We start from the raw sequence: 6,765 nt of genomic DNA, 5'->3' as shown, positions 1-6,765 counted from the left end.
GGGAGGTGTCGGTGATGGGCCATAATAATCATATACATTGTATATTGACGAAATAAAAATTAAAAAAAAAAACCAATTGGCTTATTTGATAGATTAAACTATATGGGAAGCATTGTCGAAACAAGAAATGATGATTGACCTTCTTTGCATTACATTGATATGTTATTAATATGTACTCCAAAATTGTAAATGTTACTAGAAAACTGGTGTGTCTAGGTATAAATGCTATCAGTCATAATTCTGGTAGTTTGAAATTGTTGTAAGCCACAGAAATAACCAAATTTTCTTGTCATGGTCATTTTAAGTCTTAAAATGTCTGCAGTCAGTAAAAATGAAAAGAACTCTTAAACACAGGTTTCAAATAACTTTAAGATAAATGGATAAAGTAAAAGTTTTTCAGAACTCTAATAAGAAACTAATGGGTTTGTGAAACTGCTAATCCAGATCAAGCGAAAAAAAAGTAATTACATGAAGTTACATGACTGATAAATATAATATTTTGTAACTTTCATTTTTGGTTCTTTACATCAATGTCTTCTTTTCCAGATTTAAGGAAACTCTCTTTCTTTCTTAAGCTATCTATAACTTATAGCAATTTGGTAAAATATAAGTTATGAACAAAGATGAAAGCATTTGCTTTTTCCCTATTTGATTCCTCCAAAATTTGAAAAATTTTTGTGGGTATCTTTATGATTTTTATGGCAATATGGTTATTTGCATAGGATCGATGGGAACCTGCTCTCTCTATAACAGGATGCAATTGGAAACATTGGTTATAAAACAGCATGTTTCTTCTAAGTTCCTGACCCCACTTTATATTGCCCTAATTTGGCCTAACTGCTGTTTCATCTTTCCCCTGATGTGGGACATAAATTCCTGAGAATAAGCTTTCCCAGCCCTGAGAGATCAGTCTATCTGGAAATGAGCCTTCCCAGCACTGAGGGATCAGTACAAAGAAAAGTAAGACCTTGTCAATCAGCAAATTGATCATCAATGCTTTCATGAGAACTGTGTTGATCAAAAAGGGGGAAATGAAGTTTTCTCTACACAAGCAGTTCTCTAAAAGTATTCACAGCCTTGAAGGGGGTGCTCATGATTTGGATGAGACATTCTGTTCCTAAACAAAAGGATTGGTGAAAGTTCTTAAGATTATCAATGTACCAGTTAATGTATAGCTTGTTAACTCTAAGTATTGACAGTAGAATATTGTTGGAGTGAGCAGGACAGAAGCTATGTTGAGATCTAAAACCACATGGGCTGTAGGAAAATTTTAGAAAGGATACAGTTGTTTTTTTGTTTTTTTTTTTTTTTCTTGGCATGCATTTCTCTGAGTTCCCTCTTTCCCACGGCAAGATGACATTATTTACATGAATAAGTGAAGTCCAGCCAGCATGAGGCTGCAGACGTGCAGACCCTGGAAAACCAACGAAGACATCAATGGACCTGTGCCAATTCCATCCCTCCAGCAGAACCTTGAGGTGACAAGGATGGGAGCAGGAACCAAACAGAATCTTGGTGAGATTTTGCACCAGAGATGAGTGGTTCAGGCTCAATCTCTGAGCGGGGCATTAGCTCTCCTGCTCCATATTCTCACAGAGTGACTGTCATCCAAAAAAACCATCATGGTGCTTCAAGGATATGAACTTCTGCCCCTCTCCACACCAGAACCTTTCCTGGGGCCACTCGACAGTCTGGGTAGAGAGTTGTGCTCTCAATAACAGGTAGAGACAACTGCCCCAATCTAGCATGAAGTAGCTAGAGAAACAGGATTTATGGCCCCCTGCACCCCAGAAAGGTTCATGGGAGCAAACTCTCTTGGGGGGAATTGAGGCAGGGTAGAACAGGGACATGCCCCAAGGAGGGTGCTCATAAATATTCAGACTGGATTGGCCAGCACCTACCCACTACAAGGAACAAAAGGGCAGACAACCTCCATTACAGGTAGTGACAGAAAGGACAAGGTCACGAGTGCATGTGTTTCTTTCTGGCGGTGATGCTTGTGCATTTCTTTGGTGCATACCTTCACTTGGTAATAAAGCCCTATTACGTTCAGTTTCTCTGTCCCTCTCTCCCTTTCCTTTTGCTGGTCCCATGAAAGAGTTTTCTTTTCACAGATAGACCAAGAACCTGGAACTACTACCCAGTAGCAAAACCGCAAGATAATTCTTGGGGCCATATTTACTAAATAAAATGTACCCAGAGTTCAGACTCCTAGAATAAATTACTTCCCAAGGTGCATAAATGGTATTCTTCCCTCCTACCACCACTAGTCAACACCCATAACTATATAACACAGCCACACCCATAGAATCCTCATGGAAATAGCCCACCCCCTCCCCCTCAAAAACCACTCAATTACCTATACTCTTAAAACTAACAACCTCCACCGTGTCATAACACGCTATCCACAAAATTACAGACAACTCTATCACCAACCCCAACAGTAAAGTCCCCCAAACTACCTTATTCAAACCCCAAGCCTCAGGGTACTTCTCAATAGCTATAGCAGTAGTATACACAAACACCACCATTATGCCCCCCAAATAAACCAAAAACACCATCAGCCCCCAAAAAGATCCCCCAAAACTAGGCACTATACCACAACCAATCCCCCCGGTAACAAGTAACCCCATAACACCATAAATAGGAGAAGGCTTTGAAGAGAACCTCATAAAACCAATAACAAAAGCAATACTCAACAAAAATGCAACATATAACATAATTTTTACATGGATTGCAACCATGACCAATGACGTGAAGAACCACCATTGTACTTCAACTACAAGAATCTAATGACCAACATCCGAAAATCACACCCCCTCTTCAAAATCATCAATCACTCATTCATCAACCTCCCCACACCATCAAATATTTCAATATGATGAAACTTTGGCTCACTACTAGGCACATGCCTGCTACTCCAAATTATTACAGGACTATTCCTAGCCATGCACTACACAGCAGACACAACAACAGCATTCTCCTCCATCGCCCATATCTGCCAGGACATGAATTATGGGTGAATTATCCGATACACCCATGGCAATGCGGCATCCATATTTTTCATCTGTCTCTTCATCCACATAGGCCGAGGCCTCTACTATGGATCCCACAGGTACATAGAAACTTGAAACATTGGCATCATCCTACTCCTTACAACCATAGCCATGGCGTTCATAGGCTACATCCTGCCCTGAGGACAGATACCATTTTGGGGGGCAACAGTAATCACAAACCTACTATCCGCCATCCCATACATCAGCACAGACATAGCAGAATGAATCTGAGGCGGATTCTCAGTAGATAAGGCCACCCTCACATGCTTCTTTGCTCTCCACTTCATCCTCCCCTTCACCATCTCAGCCCAAGCCATCGTATACCTTCTATTCCTACATGAAACAGGATCTAACAATCCCTCAGGAATTCAATCAGATTCAGACAAAATTCCATTCCACCCCTACTACACGATTAAAGATATACTAGGAATCCTCCTACTCATCCTACTACTCCTCACCCTTGTCCTTTTCTACCCCGACCTTCTAGGAGACCCTGACAACTACACCCCAGCTAACCCCCTAAACATGCCATCTCCCATCAAACCAGAATGATACTTCCTATTCGCTTATGCAATCTTACATTCTGTCCCCAACAAACTAGGAGTCTTCGCCCTCATCGCATCCATCCTAATCCTGGCACTCATTCCCACCCTCGGACTGTCTAAGCAACACAGCATGACATTCCAACCGCTCAGCCAATGCCTGTTCTGAGTCCTAGCATCTGACCTTCTCACACTCACCTGAATTGGAAGCCAACCAATAGAATACCCTTTCACCTCCATCGGCCAGGCAGCATCCCTCCTATACTTTCTCATCATCTTGATCCTCATACCCCTAGCCAACCTCATCGAAAACGAGCTCCTCAAATGAAGAAGTCCCTGTAATATAAAAACTACCCTGGTCTTGTAAACCAAAAATGGAGGAAATACTCCTCCCTGGGACAATCAGGGAGAGAACTTCCAATCCTACTATCAGCACCCAAAGCCGAGATTCTACTTAAACTACCCCCTGCTCGCACCAAAAACATACTCTCCAAGTACTACATTAGTATTGAAATAACTAACAAAATCACAAGTACACTATGTACATCATGCATTAAGTGAATTTCCCCATGAATAATATGCTAGTACTATGAGTCTCATATAGTACATGGTACATACATGTATGTACATACATAAAACTATTTACCCCATGCATATAAGCATGTATAAACTATGGTTTATCGTACATAAGACATAGAATGGGTCATCATCCATGAAGTTGAACCAAACATGAATATCCACGACAACTACAATGTCATGATCAAATGTAGTGCATCCAAGTCAAATCCTTTCTAGACAACATGCGTATCACCTCCAACGTTGGTTCCTTGACTACCAAGCTTCGAGAAATTAGCAACCCACTTGGGAAGTGTCCTTCTCCTCTCTCTGGGCCCATGAACCTTGGGGGTTTGTAACCTGAAACTATATCTGGTATCTGGTTCTTACTTCAGGGCCATGACTCTAAGATCACCCACTTGTTCCCCTTAAATAAAACATCTCAATGGACTAGTGACTAATCAGCCCATGATCACACATAACTGTGCTGTCATGCATTTGGCATCTTTTTTGGGGGGGAGGGGAGTGCTGAGGTTCAGCTTTGGCCTAGCGAGGCCTTGACACAGTCAAATCAGCTGTTGCTGGACTTTAAACCTATGCTTGGATCGCGCATGACAACTATAAGGTGCTAATTCATTCATGCTTGTAGGATGTAACACACAAAAGGTGCACACAACCCACGTGCATGCAACCCACGTGCACGCAGCTTACATGACTTAGCTTTGGTTAAATCCGCAAGCCCCCCCACCCCCTTCCCCAATCTCAACAGACCATGGGTGCTTATACTCTCCTGCCAAACCCCTCAAACAAGAGACACACCCCCCGCCTATCAATTGGAGACGCTCATGACAAAACCCCAACCAAAACAAATCACGTAATTTAATTATAAGCTCATCTAGAAGCGGGTTTCAGCCCAACCCTCAAGTAAAGCAACTTAAAATTTGCCCAAAATTTCGCCAAAATTCAGGCTTAATGGGCTGAAACCCAACCTTTTTTCTTACAAGGATTTTCAACCCCCCTCCCAATACTCACATAGCACCCAAATTCAAAATTTTAGCCTCCAGCCGAAAATCAGTAGAGTTGATGTAGCTTAAAACACTAAAGCAAGGTACTGAAAATACCAAGATGAGCCTCCAAACTCCATAAACATACAGGTTTGGTCCTAGCCTTTTTATTAGTTACTAGCGAAATTACACATGCAAGCATCCACACCCCAGTGAAAACGCCCTCTAAGTCAACAACAACCAAAAGGAGCAGACATCAAGCATGCCAACCAGGCAGCTCATGACGCCTCACCCAGCCACACCCCCACAGGATACAGCAGTGATAAAAATTTAGCAATGAATGAAAGTTTGACTAAGTTATGTTAATCTAGGATTGGTAAATTTCGTGCCAGCCACAGTGGTCACACGATTAATCCAAACAAATAAAACCCAGTGTAAAGCTCATTAAGAGCACAAACAATAAATAAAGTTAAACCCCATCCAAACTGTAAAAAGCCATAGCCAAGGATAAAGTAAACCATGAAAGTAACTTTACAATAGCCTGAACACATGACAGCTGGGACCCAAACTGGGATTAGACACCCCACTATGCCCAGCCATAAACCCAAGTGGCTAACCAAACAAAGCCACTTGCCAGAGTACTACAAGCAACAGCCCAAAACTCAAAGGACTTGGCAGTGCTTCACATCCCCCTAGAGGAGTCTGTTCTATAGTCGATAAACCCTGACATACCTCACCATCCCTTGCCCAACTCAGCCTGTATACCGCCATCTTCAGCAAACCCCTCCAGGGCACAAAAAGTAAGCACAAGAATCCACATAAAAACATTAGGTCAAGGTGCAGCCCATGAGATGGGAGAAATGGACTACATTTTCTAACTCAGAACAACCCACCCATGGCAGCCCCCATGAAAACTGGAGACCAAAGGAGGATTTAGTAGTAAATCAAGAATAGAGAGCTCAATTGAAAAAGGCCATGAAGCACACACACACACCGCCTGTCACCCTCCCCAAACATCACCACAGACAAAATCTCTACCAGAGCTGCAACCAACAAACCTAGAGGAGACAAGTCGTAACAAGGTTAAGTGTACTAGAAAGTGTACTTGGACATACCAAAGTGTAGCTTAACCCAAAGCATCCAGCCTACGCCCAGAAGATTTCACACCGACTGACCACTTTGAACCAGCCCTAGCCCAAAAGACCCAAACATGAAAAAATAACCCAACTCTTAAACCAAACCATTTAAGCACCTTTAAAAGTATAGGAGATAGAAATTGTCCACAGGCGCTATAGAGATAGTACTGTAAGGGAAAGATGAAAGAATAAGCCCCAGTACCAAATAGGAAAGCTTCCCCCTTGTACCTTTTGCATAATGAATTAACTAGAATAATATTGACAAAGAGAACTTTAGCCAAAAACCCCAAAACCAGACGAGCTACTCACGGGCAGTCACAAGGACAAACTCATCTATGTAGCAAAATAGTGAGAAGACCTATGAGTAGAGGTGAAAAGCCAGCTGAGCCTGGTGATAGCTGGTTGTCCAGTACAGAATTGCAGTTCAACTTTTTTTTTTTTTTTTTTTTTCTTTTTTTTTTTTTTCCTGTTC

The sequence above is a fragment of the Galeopterus variegatus genome, unplaced genomic scaffold (genome assembly GCF_000696425.1).
Source record: "Galeopterus variegatus unplaced genomic scaffold, G_variegatus-3.0.2 Scaffold941, whole genome shotgun sequence".
In the NCBI taxonomy this organism is placed as follows: Eukaryota; Metazoa; Chordata; class Mammalia; order Dermoptera; family Cynocephalidae; genus Galeopterus; species Galeopterus variegatus.
Note: the sequence above shows the minus strand (reverse complement) of the source record.